The sequence below is a fragment of the Triturus cristatus genome, chromosome 3_2, assembly GCF_964204655.1.
Source record: "Triturus cristatus chromosome 3_2, aTriCri1.1, whole genome shotgun sequence".
Taxonomy (NCBI): Eukaryota; Metazoa; Chordata; class Amphibia; order Caudata; family Salamandridae; genus Triturus; species Triturus cristatus.
In genome coordinates, this window is record NC_140584.1 from 174376126 (window position 1) to 174398902 (window position 22777).

Below are 22777 nucleotides of genomic sequence, written 5' to 3' on the forward strand. Positions count from 1 at the left end.
CATGAATGATGTGATATGTGACGTCATCAGCAGTGCATTGCGGGGGCGCGAGTTATAGTTAGCTCAACTAACTATAACAGGTGAATTTCCATGGTTTTTTATGAGTGAAATGTCCAACTAACTATAACGTCCCTGAAACCTATGGTTTTTTCAGTGAATTTCTAAGGTTTTTTAAATGCTAATTCCTAACTATAATGTCTGTAAAACTTATGGTATTTTCAGTGAATTTAGAAGGTTTTTTAAATGTTAATTTCATAATTTAATATTCATAAAACCTATATTTTTCCTTTTTGTTTTGTAATATTTTGGAACTCCATAAACCTTTTTTGTTTTTAATTTGAAAAAATGTTTTATATCTTCCAAAGAAAGTATGTATATTGTTTTTTTTTTTTTTTTTTAGAAAACTGAAGTCCCGTACAAGTAGTGTACCAAGCTCCATCAGCACTCCAATCCTATCCGCCATATTGCTAAACTCGTAAAGGATGCACATTTTGTATCCGATGGGTTTGTGGCACTGCGTCCTCCATAACATCATATACGTATGTGGTCGCACCAGTTGCTACTTTGGTATGAGACGGGTATGCAGTACCAAGCTGAGCCTTACGTCATGTACGTGTGGGGTCACACCCGCAGCGCGTTGCGTATGCGACGAGTGCACGCTCCCAGGCCTTGTGTTACGTCATAGACTTATGGTGTCGCGCCGGGAACACAATTCCCTCATTTTTTTGTCTCAAAACTATATCTAAATAAGTTTAAAGTGTATATGAGAACAAGTGATAATCTAAAATATTTTAAACATTTATATATTTCTAACTCTAATAAACTTATATTATGGTAATATTTTCTCAAAATCGTGTCGGGTGCGGCCTCCTTGTGCGCTCGCTGCGCGATTACCATGTGACCTTAAAGAAAAGCATTTGATTGGTTCATAACATTTGCCATTGTAACAGTTGGAGGACCCCACCCATTTTCGCCATTCTCTCTACAGCGTTTGATGAGAGACTCCTCTTCTCCTTACAGAGCTTTTTTGTAAAGTTTTAGCTATGTACACATATCTGACAGTACACACAACATGCAACCATCATCTTCATCAATATTCATGCTCTGTAAAGTAGCCTTCCACCTGTGATAACCATGCATCTAAAAGCTACATAACAGAACTTTCCCCACTGTCAGAGGTAACATGGTTGCATACGCTGTCCACAGCACAATGTAATGTGGTACGGCACAGGGGCAGTATCATGCATACATAATGAACACACGGACACAGATAGATAGTGGAAGTGAGTACGGTCACGTGCGCTCAACTTTTTATTACCAGGGCTACATATCCAGTGACGTCTGTGCTGGATGCGTGTGGGGTGAGTGTAAAGCAGCCCTCAGGGAATGGTTGCTGCTAGCATCAACTACAACAGTAATCATTGGATCACACACAGAGATTCAATAATAAAAGGGTCAATAGTTTGTGCTGCAGTAAGGTAGGGACACTAGATGTGAAATAATACAGAAAAGATTCTATCGTAAAACAACCATAACTTGTGGTATACTGAGATACAGGCAGAAGATCTGATATAATACACAAAAAGATTGTATCATAAAGGGTTCATCAGGTCTAGTGCACTTAGATAGCCACATCAAAAGCATTCAGCATGTGCATAGCCAGCGATGATGCGTGCTGAGGGCGGGCCGTACTAGGAGCAATGTCTGTTGCCTACAACACTACATCATCTGCAATAGCGACTCGATCTGAATTGTAAACACTGCTGTCTGCCGTGTAGGCCAAAGAGCGTTCAGCAAGGGCCCACAGCCACGTGGCGTTGACTTGAGCTTTCCTGTTTGCCGTACGCAAAGCAACAAAAACCGTGTGCGGACCCTGTGATGATGTATCTGCGTGTCTGCAGTGTAAATTGAAGGCAGTAGTGAGCACAGTCTTCCATGAATACTTTTTCTCACTTCCTCTTCACGAAATACAACAACATAAATTACACAAAACTCTGCAATAAATAAATCAAAACAATTAGAATTGCGATCTCTGCTGTCCACTGTGTACACTGTTATTCAATGTTCCTTACCACTACCAAGAAGAATTTGGTCATTGTACTAGACCTATAAGTCATCTTAAAAAACTTCTTCAAGCAAGTATACTAAAAGGCTATTGTGTATATTTCAATAGACGTTGTAGTTAGTTGCCTACTAGATTCTGTAATTAAACAATCACCACTCCATCTGAATTGTGAGCTCTGCTGACCACACTGTAGGCCAAAGGCAGTTGTCATTAATGCCTCACAGCCACGTGCCGTTGGATTCGGAAGCACGCAGTTGATTGCACCTGATCGGAGTGGGTACACAGAAATCATCACAAACTTTAACTTCTGACATCCTCAATTACAGAATCAACACCCCATTTCACTGTTCCCACCTGCTGTACCACGGTGTACTCCACCGACTGCAGTCAACCAAGCCCAACAATCTTGTGCAGCAGTTAGCTATGGAAGCACAGAGTCTGATGCACCTCAACGGAGGGAGTTCTGTCAAAACCAAGCAGCAAGTAATATTGGACATCGTCCATTTTGGGATCAAGACACCGTTCCACTGTTGGGACCTAGAGTTGGTTGCACCTGGTCGAAGGGACTATCTTCATCTTCACTCTCAGATACAGTTCTAACATTGTCCATTGTAGGATCAAGACCCCGTTCCACTGTTCGGACATGCTGTACTGCGGTGTACTCCACCGACTGCAGTCTGCCAACCCCAATAATCATGTGCAGCAGTTAGCTATGGAAGCACAGAGTCTGATGCACCTCAACGGAGGGAGTTCTGTGAAAACCAAGCAGCACGTAGATCAAGACACCGTTCCACTGTTGGGACCTGCAGTTGGTTACACCTGGTCGAAGCGAGTACCTTCATCTCCACTCTCAGATGCAGTTCTTACATCATCCATTTTCAGATCAAGACCCCCTTCCACTGTTGGTACCTGTTGGACTACTGTGTTAGTAGTATGCAGAGTACTTCACGGTGCTGGGCCTCAGGCTCGACGCTGTCTGCCTGTGTCGTGCTAGCCAGCGTTGATCTCAGGAGCCTTCCCAGCTCGCAGACCTCGGGCCAAAAGCTTCCGCCGGCACGTGGTGGGCCCTCTTTCACATACGACGGTGTTGAAAGGTGAACTGTGGGGCATATGTACGTCTCAGCGGCCATGGCGGTTTCTGGGTAGCAGCAGGCTGAGAGCATTATTCCCACAGCCACCCTCGCTCACGGCGTCAGCCTCGTGGCGGTGTATGCTGTGCAGACCTGACAGACATGTTCACCATTCCGGAAGAGAACCACACCCAGAGAAACGTGCCTTTTATTCATACCCCTACACTAGCCTTGCGTACGCCGAGCCAGCCCACTACGCTAAAGATTTGTGAGGGGGAGGGGGCACATACGCGCTATGTTTTCATAATCTTCCCTCCTGACTGTACTATCATGGTTGCGTCCACTGTCGACTTCACTCAATAGACCATCAGTGTATGTTGACATGTAAATGTCTGTGCTCTGCATACTCAAGTCTCTCCGGCACATCCCCTCAACACTTTGCATTGTATACTTTTATAATCGAGAATTACCCTGGGCGTGACACTACGCTTCGCCCACATACTGTACGTAGCGCTGCCTGCTTCACAGTTTTCGAAGTAGGCGAAGCAGGCAGCGCTACGCACACACACCAGGGCGAAGTGTAGCTGCCTGCCACCCACCACCCACCTCCTGCCCGCCCTCCTTTTAAAACATACCCTAATTGTAAATTAAATAAAAGTAAAGACACTTACCTGAAGCGCGGCGTCTCCGGAGCTCCCTCTTCCTGCTTTCCATCTTCTTCTGACAAATGCGCATACGCGGACGTCCGCGCATGCGCATTTCTCGCAAGAAATGCGCATGCGTGGGCGTCCGCGCATGGAACAACTTTCGGCTGCCTGCCTCTATCTATTATCGGAGTCAGCTACAACATAACATTTATTTACACATATACAATCTGCGTGCAACCATCTTTTTATTGCAAAACTTGCCCAATCGACTGGCAAATGGATCTATGCCTTGCCAACATCCCAGCAAATGCTCCCGATATCCAGCAGGTAATGGAGTATCTTGAAAACCATGAACTTGACTGTTCGGAGCAGTGGAGCAATGGCGGATGCGCAACCGCGAAAGATCTCCTGCAACATGCGACCTTTGACAACATTGCATATTGTCTGCCAATTCAAATTGCTGCCCCAACATTCGAGGAACATTACTGTCCCTTCGAGGATATGAATTGGATCGCTTTGCTTTTCTCACACGATGGCAACAACCGCCTCTTGGAACATTACGCATCTCAAGCCGCTGAAGAACTTATGGACTGCAATCTCCGAGACTTGTAAGAAATTCACTTTATTCTTGGATTGATTTCTTCCAACTTTTTTGACTTTTTCCTATTACATTTTTTAATACACTTCAATTGAACTATTTTCATATAATAACTTTCTAAGTATGCTTAGCCATTTGAACTCTGTTTTCATTATTGGCCCTTACCTCTCCACACTAACCAGAAATGGATGATGTATGGCCTATGCAAATACTCTATTTATTTGCTAAATTAGCCTAAACCCGACATCCATTTTGAAACCATATCTATTCTTTGTACACACATCTCTCTGCCTGCCTCTTATCCACGAAGCCCTTTCACACAAATTAGGTCATCCTCAGACTCTGCTCACGACCTGGCGATCAAGATCAAAAAACACGGCATTGTTTAGGAACTGGTTGGCACAGTGTGGTAATCGTATCCTACCTTTATTTTCATTCTACAATTTACAGTCATTCATATCTAATAGGTATTGTTTATGTCACATGGAACTGTAACAGCAGAAGCGGTTGGAGTTTGTCTCAGCTGGATGCCTTAGCTCTTGCACCTGTGGTTCCATTTATGGCACTTATATAAAGACACTTTTTATATAACTTGCAGACTCCATCGCTTTATCCCACACAACCACTTTCTTAAACACACCTGATTTCACCATTTGTCTTCTGTGGCATTGCAACATTCTGCATTATATTTTTCATGATTATTTCTTTATTCCTGCTTGCTAAAACACTCCATTCGAATCTTCAGACCTGTAGGGGTGAGTAGTTTGCTTCCCACTCCCGCTATTGTCTAAACTCATACTAACAACACTTGCACAGCTATGCTACAGCAGCCAGTATGCTACAGCGGCCAGTATGCTACAGCGCCCAGAGCACATCAGTTTACAGCAATCAGCTCACGGTTTCATCCCGAGTGTACTGGCACCTCACCTCAGCACCATCTCACTCTGGGCAAAACAGCACTTTCACACCGCTAGGGGTGAAAACTTCACTTCACACTCCCTGTATAGCACACCCTAACCACCCCACAGAGCTCACACCGCCATACTCTAACCCCATACTAACACCACTTGCACAGCTATGCTACAGCGGCCAGTATCCTACAGTGCCCAGAGCACATCAGTTTACAGCAATCAGCTCACATTTTCACCATTAAGTGTACCAGCACCTCACCTCAGCACCATCTCACTCTGGGCAAAACAGCACTTTAACACTGGTAGGGGTGAATACATCACTTCACACTCCCTGTGTAGCACACCCTAACCACCCCACAGACCTCACAGTGCACCTACCCTCCTCTTTCTTCCTATTTTCGCCCTTTTTCCCCCATACTCGCTTCAACGGAATCACAAAATGGCAGCCAACACTTCCTAGTTGCAACCGCTCGCAGCAAATAGGCAGCAAGCTCGTGCTTGTAACACCGCAGCCAATCAGATGGCAGAATTACCAAAAATATCGATATCTGTAAATTTCGATATTTCTCAAAAACTACTGAACTGATTTATACCAAATAAACAAAAGCGTGCTTTGTAGACCAAGACCCTTCTCCCTGCTGAATTTGGGGTAATTCCGTTCACCCGTTGGACCTGTAGCCTTGTCTAAAGTTTCCTATGGAAATTAACATGGAGAAAACACGTTTTGGGACCCCCTTTTTTCTCAGACCCCCCTTGACGAATCACCCTCAAACTTCCCACATAGCAGCTGATATGAACAAAGAATTAGTTTGGAAAATTTCATGAAGATTTATCAAACGACGCCAAAGTTATAAGCAACCACCAGTAGGTAACGCTCTCATCCACGGGAGACAAAACGAGAGTAGACCCAAAGTAAGTGTTATTTCTGTTTATTGCTTACAAAATAGCTCTGCCATGACGCCTTTCGGCAGTTACCTGCCTTGATCACATGACAGCGTTACCTATTGTGTTTCACCTTTTTAAAGTGCAAGTGTCCTATCACATGATTAATAGACATAGAAAACATTGCAATTCAAACTATAAATAGTTAATGCATGAGAAAATAGAGTTTCAAAATAGAGTTTAAAAACACAAATACAAATAAAACTCTATATACTCTTTCCTCACATGAAACGCATAAATGCATATTATAAATCAGGTTAATTATATTATTTATAAATAACTTTGTTTCATCTTGTACAAGTAAACACCAGATGTCGGTTCCTCACATATAATAATCCTGAAAACTCATTGCTTAAATGCAAAAAAAACGGCATTGGCCTAATGTCTATTCTGTCGATTGGACACAGTCTAAAAGTGCCCTAAACTTAAACATTAAATAATTATTATATTAATTGAATTAAATAAAACCCCTAAAGTGCTAATATAAAGTGCTTGTGCAAAAAAAAAATATATATATAAAATAATATCATGCTTTGCCTGCCCAACATGCCATATTTCTGACTAATGTCATATTCAATATGGTCTTGGAGCAAGAAGGGCTGTTGTACAAGTGCAGTGGTAAAGATCAAGTAGAATCTAAAAACAAGATTGTTTTCATTTCAAATAGGTTATATTTCATAGGCAATTGATTCCCTCTATTATATATATGCATATATATATGAGAAGAATACAATTTGAATCCCTTTTTGACGTAGACGCTCATATTTCAGCGCGGTGCGAGTCTGTTCGGCAGGATCCAGCCGATAATTATGTATCAAGTTCTTAGTCTCTCAATTCCTTAGACTAAGGAAAGAACGCACTCACTCGTAGTTTTCTATCATGAAAAGGGCTTTATATGCTTTTGCCAAACCCTACGCGTTTCGCCTCTGCAAAAGGCTTGATATATATATATATATATATATATTATCTACTGGCGGTCGCCAGTAGATAGTTATAGTTAGGACCGAGTTTCCATAGGAAATCTGAAAATTCTATTTTGAATAACTTTGGCGCCGGTTGACGAATCCTCGCGAAATTTTCAAAACTAATGGGGCGCTCCGCTCAGCTCCCACCCTGAAAGTCTCGGGGTGATTCGTCAAGCGGGGGCTGAGAAAAAAGGGGGGTCCCAAAACGCGGTTTCCCCATGCATTTTCCCAGTCGAAGGTACAGCCCGAACAGCTGAACAGAATTACTTGAAATTTGGCAAAGAGGTAGTCCTCAGATCAGGCATGTGTCTTTTGCATATATGGTGTCAATCTGTTCAGTAGTTCCTGAGAAAATTACAGTTAAAAGTACATAAATATCTATACGCGCGCACCGTGCGCGCACCGTGCGCACACGGTGCCGTGCGCGAGCGTAATTCTGATTGGTGGTTACATGTCAGTCAACATTCGAATCGGTCGAAATCAGGAAGTGTTGGCCGCCATTTTGCGTGTTGTGTGTGTGACAGGGAAAAAGAAAGGTGGAGAACGTGAAAAGGGGGCAGGGTAGAGAGTTCCTGACCTCCTAGCCATTGTCAGGGGGTCCCTGAAGGACCCCGAAGGGTGAAAAAAACATTTTATTTTTTTTCAAAAAATCGCGGGGTGCGCGCACCCCCCAGCCGCCATTTTGAGTTTTAGAGGCAGAAGAGAGCTAAAAACACAAGTGGAGAGCGTGAAAAGGGGGCAGGGTAGAGAGTCCCTGACCCCCTAGGCCTTCTCAGGGGGACCATGTAAGACCGCTTAGGTCCCAAAAAAAAAAACATTTAAAAAAATATCGCGGGTGCGCGCACGGTGCGCGCAGGGTGCACGTACGGTGTGCGCAGGGCGGCAATAAATTTATAAAAAAAATAGAAATAAAAATCAAATTTAACTGTTTAGATGTTGGTTGGCTCTAAAAAGAGCCGTTGTGTTCATTGAGTGTTTTTTTGTACCTACAAGTAAGTACCGATGCAGAGTCTAAAGTTCAAGAGGAAGACTCTGTTGCCTTCATCTGTGAAATGTACACCGTCTCCACTATAAATGCCTTGCATGTTGTAACGCAAGTTGTTGTGGTATATAGAACCCATACCATAGTCTCTGAGGAAAGCAGAAACAGACTTATTGACGTGCTTTCTTGCTTTGTCAATCTGCGGACAATATTGGTTGGAATAGTTCCACTTTTGCCTTTGGCATATATTAGAATATACAAAGGTAGTTTGTGGAAAAAGTGACATCAATTGCACAAAGGTGTCCTTAACAAGCATTTCCAGACCTACCCCAGTTAAAGTGCCTAGGTCATTTCCACCACAGTGCACAATTATAAGGTCAGGCTGTGGGAGATGTAGAAAGGATTTCACCAAAGGCATTAATTGGTGCCACTTTAACCCTCTCTGACCAATCCATTTAATGTCTACATTTGGCAAAGCAAGGTCTTTCACAATACCTATTTTTTCTGCATACTTTTCACTCCAGAAGACATAGCTATGACCTATAATCCACACTGTGAACATCTTTCAAGGAGATCTGGATGCACTCAGAAGGTGTCTTTCAGTAGAATGGCAATATGAAAAGAAAGATAGTTGTAAAATGGAGGCTTACATACTTTTTATTAATAAAAAGAAATCATTGGCTGTTTCAGATCATTCAACACTAAAAACTAGGCTGTATGTTTAAATTTTTAAAAGCATGTTTTGTATTGGTTCAGAAAAATGTGTTCCCGCAGAACATTACTTTGGATTTGCTGTTAGGTTTGAAAAGTCAAGCACTCTTGCTCTTTGGATTGGAAACATTGTGTGCTGAACTTCTGACCTCTCTGCTCACACCAGTGTTCCATGACCTGTTGCTATAGTAGCAGGCATAAGTCATGTTGGGGGTAGGGATCATTTGGAAAGGGTTGAAATTTGCAACCAATAGAAATGTGTGTTTCCATTTGAAAAAATGTGGGAAGCACTGTGATTTGAAGTTAACATGTATATGTGTGAAAAAAGAGAGGGAAAGTTTGCCATTTACTGGTTCTGGTGAGAGGTGTACAGCTCAGAGATTCTGGCTATGATAATCTTCTGTGTGAGTGCCACATTTCTTTCTCAACTAACCACTTTTAAAGGTGAGTTATGAAATTGAGAGGGGATGTATGTGGTGCATTTTGATATAAATAATAGAAATGTGATTCTTGTTTTAAAGTTGTGTTTTACATTTTATGTTTTGGAAGATATTTAACTGCCTTGAACTTGTAAGATATTATGGAGTATGTCTTCACCATAAGTTAAGGTGTACTGGTATCACCCAGGAATACTGTTTTCTGCCTAGAATCACACCATGAGTCTGTGTGCATAAAGGAATTGTTGTCAGAGATTTAATTCGTGATGGTCTGGTTCTGTAAGACTTGCATTCGTAGGAAAGGGGCAGCTTGTTTTCTTGAAGTGTGATGGCTAGCATTCAGCACAAATCAAAATCTCACAAATGAGAGGCAAATGCTAACACATTTGAAAGAAACATGGTAGATTTTCCTTCCACTCCTGCAATGGGTGAGGTAGTTCCTACATGTTACAAACTCCAATTAAAACTTACCACACATGTACTCTTACATACATCTGTGCAGTCTTCATGCAGTTGTGCAAGCGTCCATGCAGATCTCTCCTGCACCTGACAATACACAGTCTCCAGAAGTACGCTCTCAGCACACAGCCAGCTGCTTTTCCTGTACTCTCATGCTTACTATTCAGCACTGTGTGGTATTTCAGATAGCAGTGAGTAACGCTAACACAATCAACATCACTAAGGCTCATTTCCTTTGCCGTAGTCTAATCACTCACCCAGGTTACACATGCTCATAGTCTCAAGTAGCTGGTAGGACATGTGCTCTTTTCTGCTTCTCTAAACTATAAGGAAAATGTGTCAGGCTGTAACAGTAATTATCACTTGCAAAACCACAGTAGTAAATGTGCTTTGAAATTGCCAATCAAATTTCGTTTTCTGCCTAGAATCACACCATGAGTCTGTGTGCAAAAAGGAATTGTTGTCAGAGATTTAATTCATGTTGGTCTGGTTCTGTAAGACTTGCATTCGTAGGAAAGGGGCAGCTTGTTTTCTTGAACTGTGATGGCTAGCATTCAGCACAAATCAATATCTCACAAATGAGAGGCAAATGCTAACACATTTGAAATCAACATGGTAGATTTTCCTTACACTACTGCAATGGGTTAGGTAGATCCTACATGTTCAAAACTCCAATTAACCCTTACCACACATGTACTCTTACATACATCTCTGCAGTCTTCATGCAGTTGTGCAAGCGTCCATGCAGATGTCTCTTGCACCTGACAATACACAGTCTCCAGAAGTACGCTCTTAGCACACAGCCAGCTGCTTCTCCTGCACTCTCATGCTTACTATTCAGCACTGTGTGGTATTTCAGATAGCAGTGAGTAACGCTAACACAATCAACATCACTAAGGCTCTTTTCCTTTGCTCTAGTCTAATTACTCACCCAGGTTACACATGCTCATAGTCTCAAGTAGCTGTTAGGACATGTGCTCTTTTCTGCCTCTCTAAACTATAAGGAAAATGTGTCAGGCTGTTACAGTAATTATCATTTGCTCTACCACAGTAGTAAATGTGCTTTCAAATTGCCAATCAAATATCGTTTTCTGCCTAGAATCACACCATGAGTCTGTGTGCACAAAGGAATTGTTGTCAGAGATTTATTTTGTGTTGGTCTGGTTCTGTAAGACTTGCATTCGTAGGAAAGGGGCAGCTTGTTTTCTTGAACTGTGATGGCTAGCATTCATCACAAATCAATATCTCACAAATGAGAGGCAAATGCTAACACATTTGAAATCAACAAGGTAGATTTTCCTTACACTCCTGCAATGGGTGAGGTAGATCCTACATGTTCAAAACTCCAATAAACCCTTACCTTACATATATCTCTGCAGTCTTCATGCAGTTGTGCAAGCGTCCATGCAGATCTCTCTTGCACCTGACAATACACAGTCTCCAGAAGCTCGCTCATAGCACACAGCCAGCTGCTTCTCCTGCACTCCCATGCTTACTATTCAGCACTGTGTGGTATTTCAGATAGCAGTGAGTAACGCTAACACATTCAACGTCACCAAGGCTCATTTCCTTTGCTCTAGTCTAATTACTCACCCAGGTTCAACATGCTCATGGTCTCAAGTAGCTGTTAGGACATGTGCTCTTTTCTGCCTCTCTAAACTATAAGGAAAATGTGTCAGGCTGTTACAGTAATTATCACTTACTCTACCACAGTAGTAAATGTGGTTTGAAATTGCCAATTAAATATCGTTTTCTGCCTAGAATCACACCATTAGTCTGTCTGCACACAGGAATTGTTGTCAGAGATTTAATTTGTGTAGCTTTTATTATGTAAGACTTGCAGTCGTAGGAAAGGGACAGCTCATATGATAGGTTTTGAAAAGCTCATAAAAAATATAGTAATATATTTAAATTACATAAAGGTATTTTTTTTTTTAGTTTCTTTCAGGTATTGCTGAACAACACTGAAATAAATTAAAGATGCCTATAAAATCAAGAAAGAGAAAAGAACAGCAACAACATCTATATTTGAAGACAACTGGACAACAAAAATTAGTTGACGAACCTCATGTTGGAAAAAAGAAAAAGTCTTCTGGTAAGCAGACTAAGGATTTTATAAAAAATATCCTCAAGCAAAGAAAAAATGTAAAAAATATATCCACTGCAAATATTGTTTCAAGTAGAAAACAACAAGACAATCGACAGAATATACTAAATGCTAATGTACAATCAGAAGTAAGAAAGAATGACTTAAAAAGAAAAATAGATTTTAAAAACATTCGTAGAAAAATGTTTCAGAGAAGAGTGATGTTCAATTTGCTAATGGAAGTGAAAAAATATAGGAAGAAAGCCAAATTTTATAAGAAAAAGAAACATATTGAATCAATTGTTGCAAAGGCATTGGAATTAAAAAGAAAACAATTCATTTTAATTTTGAACAGGATCCGTACATTAGATAAATTAGTGAATGTAATGAAGTCAAAAAGAAAAAGAGAAGTGAAAAAAAACTTTTGTAAAGTGTTCTTAGGAGAATGGAAGCATAGTTCAAGTACTGAACCATTTTTTAATGAAGAGAGTTATCTTCAAAGTAATAGTTTGCTGCATGCAGTTGACACCAGTGGTCGAGCATATGAAGTTAAAGATGGTTGTGTAATGGAAAAGGAGAAAATGGTTCCAAGAAATGAGGAAGAAGTGTTAGCTGATGAGGTTATGGGGAGACGTCCTAAAGCCCCAGTGTACACTTGGAATTGTAGTAGTATTTGTACTGTACGACAGGAATCTATTGATAAATTACGTGACTTTCTAAGAGAATATAGTAAAAAAAGTGTTAAACAGAAGATTAAGGTGCTTCAAAGACTAGATCCATGCAGAGTGAGAGAGAATACTGATTTGCAAGGACATTCTCTGGCTTGTCTTTCTAGGAAAGTTTGTCAAAGTGTTTTTCACCATTTTAGGATGCTGGCAGTTCATCATACTGAAATGAGAAAATTTGTGAGAAGATTGTATTTTGCTAAAAGTCCAGCACTAAAGTTAAATGAGTTGAATAGTGCTCTGTTCCGTGGATCTGTATCAGATGTGAAGAAGGTTTGTGAGTATATTGAGTTTTGTTACTTTGGTCCAGAGCAAGAAAGTGCAGGAAATGACACAGTTATTGAAGAAAATGTGGAAGAGAATGTAGAACTCACTGTTAGTAAAAATTTTGAAGATCAAATGACAAAATGTACTATCATCTCTAATGAAAGACCAAATATTACTTGTATTTGTTGCCGGAGAAGCCATTATAAAACTCAAACAAGGAATGTTGATCTCTATAAAAAAAGTGAAAAAGAAAATAATTCTAAGTGGAAGGATTTTGCTACATATTTATTTCTGGAAAATTGTTTTGATTTGGGTGAAGATCAGCGTATTTGTAAATACTGTCATAACAAGTTAGAAGAAAATAAAATGCCAGCTAGAGCTGTACATAATAATTTAGAATTGGTTGATATTCCTGCAGAACTTTATGATTTAAATACATATGAGTCTATACTCATTCAATGTGTCCATCCATTTCAGACTATAGTTTGTATGGAGCCCAAAACAGGTAAATTACCTCCTTCAGATTTACAAAGAGGTTTAAAAGGAAGAGTTGTCTATTTTCCATTAGATTTGAAAAAAAAATATTGAAACAATTAATGCAGATAGTTTGGAATCTGAACTATTAGTTATTCTGGTTAATGGTGTACCTACAAAGAATAAGAACATTTGGCAGGAGCTGGAAGATGTACGAAAAGTACAAAGAGCAAATTTATATTTGAAAAGAAATAATAAATGGTATGAATCAATTTATATGGATGAAGATGAAGAAGTTTTACTAGCAGACACAGGAATACCAACTGGGCAAATTGAAAAAGTGGATAAGTCAAAAGAAGAAGAAATTCATGAACATTTCAGCATACATCCTCTTCATTCTAAAGAAGTTATGGGAAAAACTATTGATTTGTTTCGAATGAAAAAAAGCGAAAGGAACTCCCGTGAGTGTATGGGAGGAGAGCTTGGAAGCTCGTTGTTTTCCCCAGCTGTTTCCTACAGGAAAAGGTGGACGATATGATGAACGTCCAGTACAGAATCCTGCTTCTGAGTATCGGACTACAAGATTATATGCAGAAGATCCAAGATTTCGTCAAAGTATTCCTTATTTGTTCCATCTTTTATTTGAAAGTGACTTGTCTGCACTATCTTATGCAGTAAATCACATTTTAAAAACTTGAGTACATCTACATAATGTGTCTGCAAAGGATTTTCTGAACAAAGTGCAACAGCGAGATGATCATTTGGAATCTCAATTGATTAATCTGATGGCTTGTCAGCGTGGGACTAATGAATATTGGTACCGACGCCATGGAGAATTGAAATGTATGTTACGGAATTTAGGAACTCCTACATGGTTTCTTACCCTAAGCTGTGCTGAGTACGCTTGGGATGATTTACTGGATTTTCTTCGAGAGGCAAATTCAAATATTGAAAACATCCAATACAAGACAGCAGGAGAATTGTGCTCATTGGATCCGGTTAATGTTTGCAGATATTTCAATCATAGATTTGAGGCTATGATGTCCTTCATCTGCAATAAAAAAAATCCACCTCTTGGAGAAGTTGTGGATTTCTTTTGGAGAAAAGAGTACCAAGCAAGAGGTGCTCCTCATATTCATATGCAGATGTGGATCAAGGATGCCCCAAAATTTGGAACAGATTCTGATGATGCAGTTTTATCTTTCATTGAAGAATATGCAACATGTGCTATACCTAAAAGCACAGAAGAAAAAAACTTAAAAGAGCAAGTTTTACGTTTTCAAAGTCATCGGTGTGGAAAATACTGTCGACAAAAGTACAAGAGTAAAGATAAATTCTACACAAAATATCGATTTGGATTTCCACGACCTGTTCTTTCAAAAGGAAGAGCAAACAGTTTTATGTCAGCTGTGCGACATACTATTACAAGAAAATCGCTTAAAAATACCTACAACCTAAGAAGAAAAGAAGAGTGAAAATATATAAATGACCACAACCCAGTGATTTTATCCATGTGGAATGCTAACATGGATATTCAGTATGTAGCTGACAATTCTATTGCTGTTGCTCGGTATTTACATCACTAAATTTGAGAAAACGGAATTGAAAGAAATGTGGGAAGAGATTTCTCACGAGAAGACTGTCAGTAAAAAGCTATACAGTTTCAGTTTAAAGATGTTATCGCATCGAGAAATTGGGTCATACGAATGCTCAGATAGGTTATCATCTGCAAGTCTGTACTCCAAATCCAGAAGAATAATTTGGGTAAGTTTAGGCCTTGCAGGAATGCGATATCAGGTATTGAAATCTATTCGTGAAATTGAATATTTAGCAGAGTACGAACCAGAAAGTACAGACATTTTAAGAACAAACATGTTGGACACATATTACCCAAAGAGAAGTCATCATCTTGAGAACATGTGTCTCTATGAAGTGCTGCAGAACTACATTTTTAAACGGAGTACCATAGAAGACATCAACAATGGAAAATATAAAGTCATTGGTGAGGAAGGATATTTGGTGAAACAAACAAAAGGAAGTTTGATTAATGACAGAAAGCTGAGTTGCGACACTACTGAAAAAAAGGAATTTTACTACTTAGCACTTTTACAGTTGTTTAAACCATGGCATTCAGCGGATGAATTACTTGGACATTTTCAAAGCTATGAAGATTCCTTTAATGTACGCAAAGATAGCATAGAATGCAGTACTTTCACAACTTATGTATAAATGTTAAATGAAGAAATTGAACAAGAAGCAACAATTGCAGCTGAAGTAGCTAGAGACAGTTCTCAAGACAGTCAAAGTTCTGGGACGCTAAAGTCAAGAACCTCTAGGACAACCAATCGTAGAAAATGAAGCTGCAATAGCCATGACTGAAGTGGAAACAGCTATGAAACAAGCTCAGGAAGATTTAATAAACTTACCAAATTTGGAACAACAACTGAATGATGAACAACAACAAATGTATGAGGAAGTCACAAAACAAATTGATCATGGATTACTACATGAAAATAAAGAGTGCTCATGCACATCATTTGAACAAATCAGAATGTATGTGAGTGGACAAGCTGGAACTGGAAAAAGTTTCTTAATTAAAGTAATTAGAAGCTACCTACAGAAAAAAACTGATTCAACTTTGTCTTGTGTTGTTACTGCTCCAACTGGGTTAGCAGCATATAACATAAAAGGAATTACCTTACATCGTTTGCTAATGTTACCAGTAGAGCATGAGAACAAAATACAATACCACAAGCTAACAGGAGAAGCATGTTTTGAAGTTTCAAGAGTATTGAAGAAAATGAAAGTTCTCATTATTGATGAGGTAAGCATGGTATCAAACTTAATGCTTGACTTTGTGCATCCAAGAGATTGAGTCAGGTGGCCCCCTCAGTTCTGCATCTTAACCAGAAAGACTTTGTTAAGGGTCGCCAGCTCTATGAGCTGACGTATGACCTTATAGGAGCTATTGATATGGCCACAAGTTCATCTACACCTCTGGCTATCCTGACACTGGATGCCACCAAGGCCTTCGACAGGGTCAACTGGTTGTACCTGTCGGGGGCCTTGGAGAGGTTTAGCGTTGGTGGTGCTTTCCGCAGAGCAGTAGAACCCCTATACTATAACCCCCTTGCATCTGTTTTGGTTAATGGAGGCCTGTCTGATCCTTTTACTATTACAAGAGGAACGTGACAGGGTTGCCCACTCTCTTCGCTGCTTTTCGATATATTTATCGAGCCTTTTGCGCAAAAAATTAGAGAGGATAATAATATAAAATCTTTTAAATATAGGGATTGGGAAAAAAGGGTGTCCTTATATGCCGACGATATTTTGATATGAGGTCAATTCTGCCAAAACCGAAATCATGGCATGGAATAGCGACCTTTCAGGATTTAATGAGCAAATGAGCAACAACTTGAGGTATCTGGGTCTGAGAATTATTAAAGATATAAACAAGATCGCCTCTATGAACTTCTCTATTGTTGCTAAAGAATGCCGGAAGTTAATGGGATCTTGGGTCCATCTCCCCCTAACAGTTTTGGGCCGTGCAAACTTAGTAAAGATGTCCATTTTGCCTAAGCTGACCTATATCTTTAACACTATTCCGCTATATTTCGAGGCATCGCTTATTAACAAGATGCAGAGCGATATTTCCTCATTTATCTGGAAAAATAAAAAACGTGAGGATAGCATGGAAAAAAATCAGACGGCGCAGGGAGAAAGGTGGATTGGCTGGTCCGGACCTCCAGATCTATGCTTGGGCCTTTCAGATGACACATGCTCGAATGTTGCTAAAAATTCCGTCATCCCATGGAATAGGGAATATGTTTTCGGCCTTATTACAGGGTGAAGGAGCTGGGCAGTCAGGTTTTCTATTTAAGTTTGGGGGCCCCAAGTTTAAAAAAAAATCAAACTGAAGGTGCTCCACGGCTTGGCTAAAACCTGGTCTAATCTTAGGGCTGCTATCAAACTAGGGTACTAAATAGATCCCCAATATGGGACCTTCCAATTCCCCCTGGCTGGGCTAATGACGTCTTGGTAACTCCACTAAAGGATGTCGGTATTCAATCATGGGGCGATCTGTTCCTGGAAGGGTCAATGTTTCCTTGGGAATATCTGGTAAACAAGGTCGGCCCAAACCTTTCTAGATTAAAGTACATACAAATCTCAAGTTGGGCCCAGTCACATCCACCCAGTGCCCCTCGGAGTTACAACATGCCCCTAGGAGGAAATAGCCAACTGGTGTCAACATTGCTGGACAGAGCACCTCAACGTAAAGAAGTTTCCCTTTGGTACAATTTAATCTTGGATGAGATAGATGGGGAATTTCTTCTCCCTGATCATCTGTGGGGCACCTTATTGCCAAATGAAAATCTGAATGAACTTTGGCAAGTGTCATGTATCACCATGTGGGACTTGGTCAAGCCTGCCTGGCTCCGCAGAAACCATCTCTTCACTATCCATAGGGCCTATTATTCTCCTCTGAGGCTTTCTAAATTTACTCCGGGTGTTCTGGTGGCATGTCCCCGCTGTGGTTTAGTCGAGGCTTCTGATGCCCACATGTTTTTTGAGTGCCCCCATTTGTCATCTTTTTGGGATTCTATCAGCACTAAACTTTCATCTGCTGTGGGTTTCACAGTTGTTGTGGACCTGCGGTTAGTAATATTTGGGATCGTGGACCAGAAGCGAAGTCCAGCAAAAAATCTTATGTTCTATTCCATCCTGACGGCTCAAAGAGAAATATGTAAGCGCTGGAAAGAGGCATCTCCACCTTCTCTATATGACTGGCAGTCGTCGACGTTACAAATCTCGAAAATAGATCTCCTCAGGTCCGGCAATTTGAGCAAAAGAGCTTTCTGGCACTTACTTGATTGGTCTCAATAACAGACTGGGTTTTTTTTTTTTTCTCCCCAGGTCCTATGATTATGAAGCCATGGTTTGTTCTCCCTGCTAAGCCGCATGGCATAGATGCCAACTCTCTCGCGGATTTCAGCTATGGTGGAAGTGGCTTGTGGTTGATGGGATCACTGACATAATATCGACTACAAAAATATAGACTTACAAAAATATCGATGCAAAAATATAGAATACCAAAATATCGAAGTCCTATCTCCAAACAGGAAATTACAAAAATATCGAATCCAAAATATCGTTGTAAATAATATAGTTAGTCAAAATATCGAATTTTTTAAATGTTTTAAAAGTAATGTTAAATTAATGAAATAATACATATAATTAACTGACACATACTTAAAAATACTTAAATAACAGTAAACTTAATGAATAATTAAAGTAAGTAAAAAAAAATTAATACATATATCTTAACGTAATATTAATTAAAAATATTCAATATTTTCTGTGTAGGATAGCGGGCGCGTAAAATTTACTATTACCACTCCAGTAAGTGCAATAGTAGGGAAAGCGTTGGATAGCGGGAGGGTAAAAATTACTATTCCCACTCCAGAGAGTGCAATAATAGGGAAAACATTGGATAGCGTAGGGGTAATAATTACTATTCCCATTCCAGAGAGTGCAACAGTAGGGAAAGCGTTGGATAGTGAGAGGGTAACATTTACTATTCCCACTCCAGGGAGTGCAACAGTAGGGAAAGCATTGGATAGCGTAGGGGTAAAAATTACTATTCCCACTCCAGAGAGTGCAACAGTAGGGAAAGCGTTGGATAGCGGGAGGGTAAAAATTACTATTCCCACTCCAGAGAGTGCAACAGTAGGGAAAGCGTTGGATAGCGGGAGGGTAACATTTACTATTCCCACTCCAGTGAGTGCAACAGTAGGGAAAGCGTTGGATAGCATAGGGGTAAAAATTACTATTCCCACTCCAGAGAGTGCAACAGTAGGGAAAGCGTTGGATAGCGGGAGGGTAACATTTACTATTCCCACTCCAGTGAGTGCAACAGTAGGGAAAGCGTTGGATAGCGTAGGGGTAAAAATTACTATTCCCACTCCAGAGAGTGCAACAGTAGGGAAAGCGTTGGATAGCGGGAGTGTCAAATTTACTATTCCCACTCCAGTGACTGCAACAGTAGGGAAAGCGTTGGATAGCGGTAGGGTAAAAATTACTATTCCCACTCCAGAGAGTGCAACAGTAGGGAAAGCATTGGATAGCGTAGGGGTAAAAATTACTATTCCCACTCCAGAGAGTGCAACAGTAGGGAAAGCGTTGGATAGGGGGAGGGTCAAATTTACTATTCCCACTCCAGTGACTGCAACAGTAGGGAAAGCGTTGGATAGCGGTAGGGTAAAAATTACTATTCCCACTCCAGAGAGTGCAACAGTAGGGAAAGCGTTGGATAGCGTAGGGGTAAAAATTACTATTCCCACTCCAGAGAGTGCAACAGTAGGGAAAGGGTTGGATAGCGGGAGGGTCAAATTTACTATACCCACTCCAGTGAGTGCAACACTAGAGAAAGCGTTGGATAGCGGTAGGGTAAAAATTAATATTCCCACTCCAGAGAATGCAATAGTAGGGAAAGTGTTGGATAGCGGGAGGGTAAAAATTAATATTCACACTCCAGAGAGTGCAATAATAGGGAAAGTATTGGATAGCGTAGGGGTAAAAATTACTATTCCCACTCAAGTAAGTGCAATAGTAGAGAAAATAATAAATGTATATTTGTTTTAAATTAATTAATTATTAATACAAAAACAAGTATTACAATTAATTACAATTCACACAAGAATTGATTATTTATAAATACCAATAAATTTTTATTTAATTAATTAACTATTAATAATTAATTAACAAACAATTGTTTTTCAATAACAAACATTAATAAATGCAAATAATACCAATTAATAATTAATTTATAATATATCAATTAAGGATATACACAAATTATTTAAATAATTATTTTTTTCCAATTATATTACTTCCCACCATATTCCCCTATAAACACAATACCCGCTACAAATATTAATAAAATACAATTAACATAATTATCAATTAAACTATTAATACTAATTATTTACCAATTAATACTAATAATTTACCAATTAATAATTAATCAACAACCAATTAATTTTCAATACCAATTAATAATTAACTAATAACAATTAAATTACTTCCCACCCTATTCCCCTATAAACCCACAACCCGCTACAGAAGTAAAACGCAAAATTAAATTAAAAATAATTAATAATTCCTATAAATTATTATTTAATAATCTATAATTAAATTACTTCCCACCCTATTCCCCTATAAACCCACAACCCGCTACAGAAGTAAAACGCAAAATTAAATTAAAAATAATTAATAATTCCTATAAATTATTATTTAATGTACTATAATTAAATTACTTCCCACCCTACTCCCCTATAAACCCACAACCCGCTACGGAATTAAATTACAAAAAAATAAAAAAACATAAAATTCATTAATTTAAAAATATTCTAACATACATTCCAATATTAATACATACTTTTAACACATATACTAACACTTAAAACACTATAAAAAATTTGATATTTTTAACAACTATATTATGACTGTCGATATTACTTACTTCTATATTATTGCAATCGATATTTCTTACCTGTTTTTCGATATTCTTCACCACTATATTTTTGCAAGTCGATATTCTGTCCATTCGATATTAAAAACTCGATATTCTGGCTACTCGATATATTTTTTTCGATATTATGTCTAGTTACCGGTTGATGTGTGCTGAGCCCACTGCAAGATGTTAAGATTGGTAGGACGTATGACATAGCTGTGGGGTCATGGTCAGCTTCTATTTACGGTAAGACCTCTCCCAGCTATCCGCTGAGACAGCTTGTCAATGCCCTATATGCCTTTCTTTTCTGTTCTGGCTTACGCAAGTTTCAGCCATGGTGAAGATGAGGAACAAAAAAAAAAGAATGCAGCAAATTCTAAAGACAGACTATGACGTGTTATTTGGAGGAAAACATGTTATAGTTTTTGGGGATCTACTGCATCTCACTCCAGTTAAAGGACAACCAGTATTTCATACTCTTACACATGAAGACACGAAAAAGTCGTTAGGAAGTATAGGTAATGTGAATATTTGGACATACTTTGAGTACAAAGAACTCATTACCAATATGCGGTAAGCAAATGATGATGATTATGCAAGTATTCTCAAAGATATCAGAATTGGATTACTCACAGAACATGGCAGAAAAGCTTTACAGAGTTGATTGCTATGTAATTTGTTTCCAACAGAACAAATAGATTCCAGAGAAAATATACAAGAAAATTGCAGGAAAAAATACTGTAATCTGCTTAATGCCAACACTACATGAATGCTCTATATTCAATCAAGAACTTTTGAAATTGGAAAATGAAGAGATTATAAAACTGGAAGCTGTGGATAAAATACAGCATGAAGGGATAACTATTATATTGACAAGCAAATTGACAACTAAATTGGATTCTCTAGAGAAAAATATATCGAAAACAGTTGGTTTAGAAAAGAATCTTTATGTATGTATGAACTGTCGAGTAATTTTAAGACGTAATTTGTATGTAGAAAAAGGTTTAGTGAATGAAGCTATGGGTAAAATTGTGGGTTTTGTTAATTACCAGAAAAAAGATGGAATTGAATATTTAAAAATAAAATTTGATCCGATTGAAGAGGTTAAACACATTAATCGTTGTTCAGTTCGTTTCATGCTTGTGAAAGACTTATATGTACGTAGGAAGCAGTTTCCGTTTTCTTGAGCATATGCTGTAACTATTCACAAATCTCAAGGATTAGCTGTAGATAGTGCTTTTGTAAACACTGGATCTAGTGTGTTTAAAGAAGGTATGGCATATGTTGCTTTGTCACACGTGAAAAAAATATCTGGTTTATTCATGATAGACTTTGATGAGTCAAAATTTAGTGCTGATGCAAACTGTGTAAAGGAGTATAATAGATTAAGAAGAAGCTATGCTCCTCATTTAGGTCAGTATCCTGTGTTTGAAAAACGGGTTGTTTGTCGGAAAAGGAGAATTGAGAATATCTGTAATGAGGATGTACAGAAGAGTAAACAAATAGAGACTGATGTGATTGCAAGCAAAAAGAAAAAGGACAATGCTGAAGAGGTTGTTGGTTGTCATTTTGAAAATAGCTCTGGTGTCAACTGCTACGCTAATGTAGTGCTGAATGTTGTATTTTATCTTGAAAGTTTGAAAGAGCAGATAATACTAAATCATGAAAAAAGATTCTGTTCTCTGCTGAGTTTCCTTTATGAGAAGCTGAGTAATGATAAAACTAAAATAGAAAGTGCTTCTGATGTTAGAAATCTTTTAGATGTATGTTCTGGATGTATACAGTTTACAGAAAATGTCCAGCAAGATGCACAGGAATTCTTAATGTATATGCTTATGGTACTGGAAGATGAAGGGGTAGAAATAGAAAATACGTTTGGTCTCTCTTATAAATGGGAACATTGTTGTGAAAATTGTTTGAACACA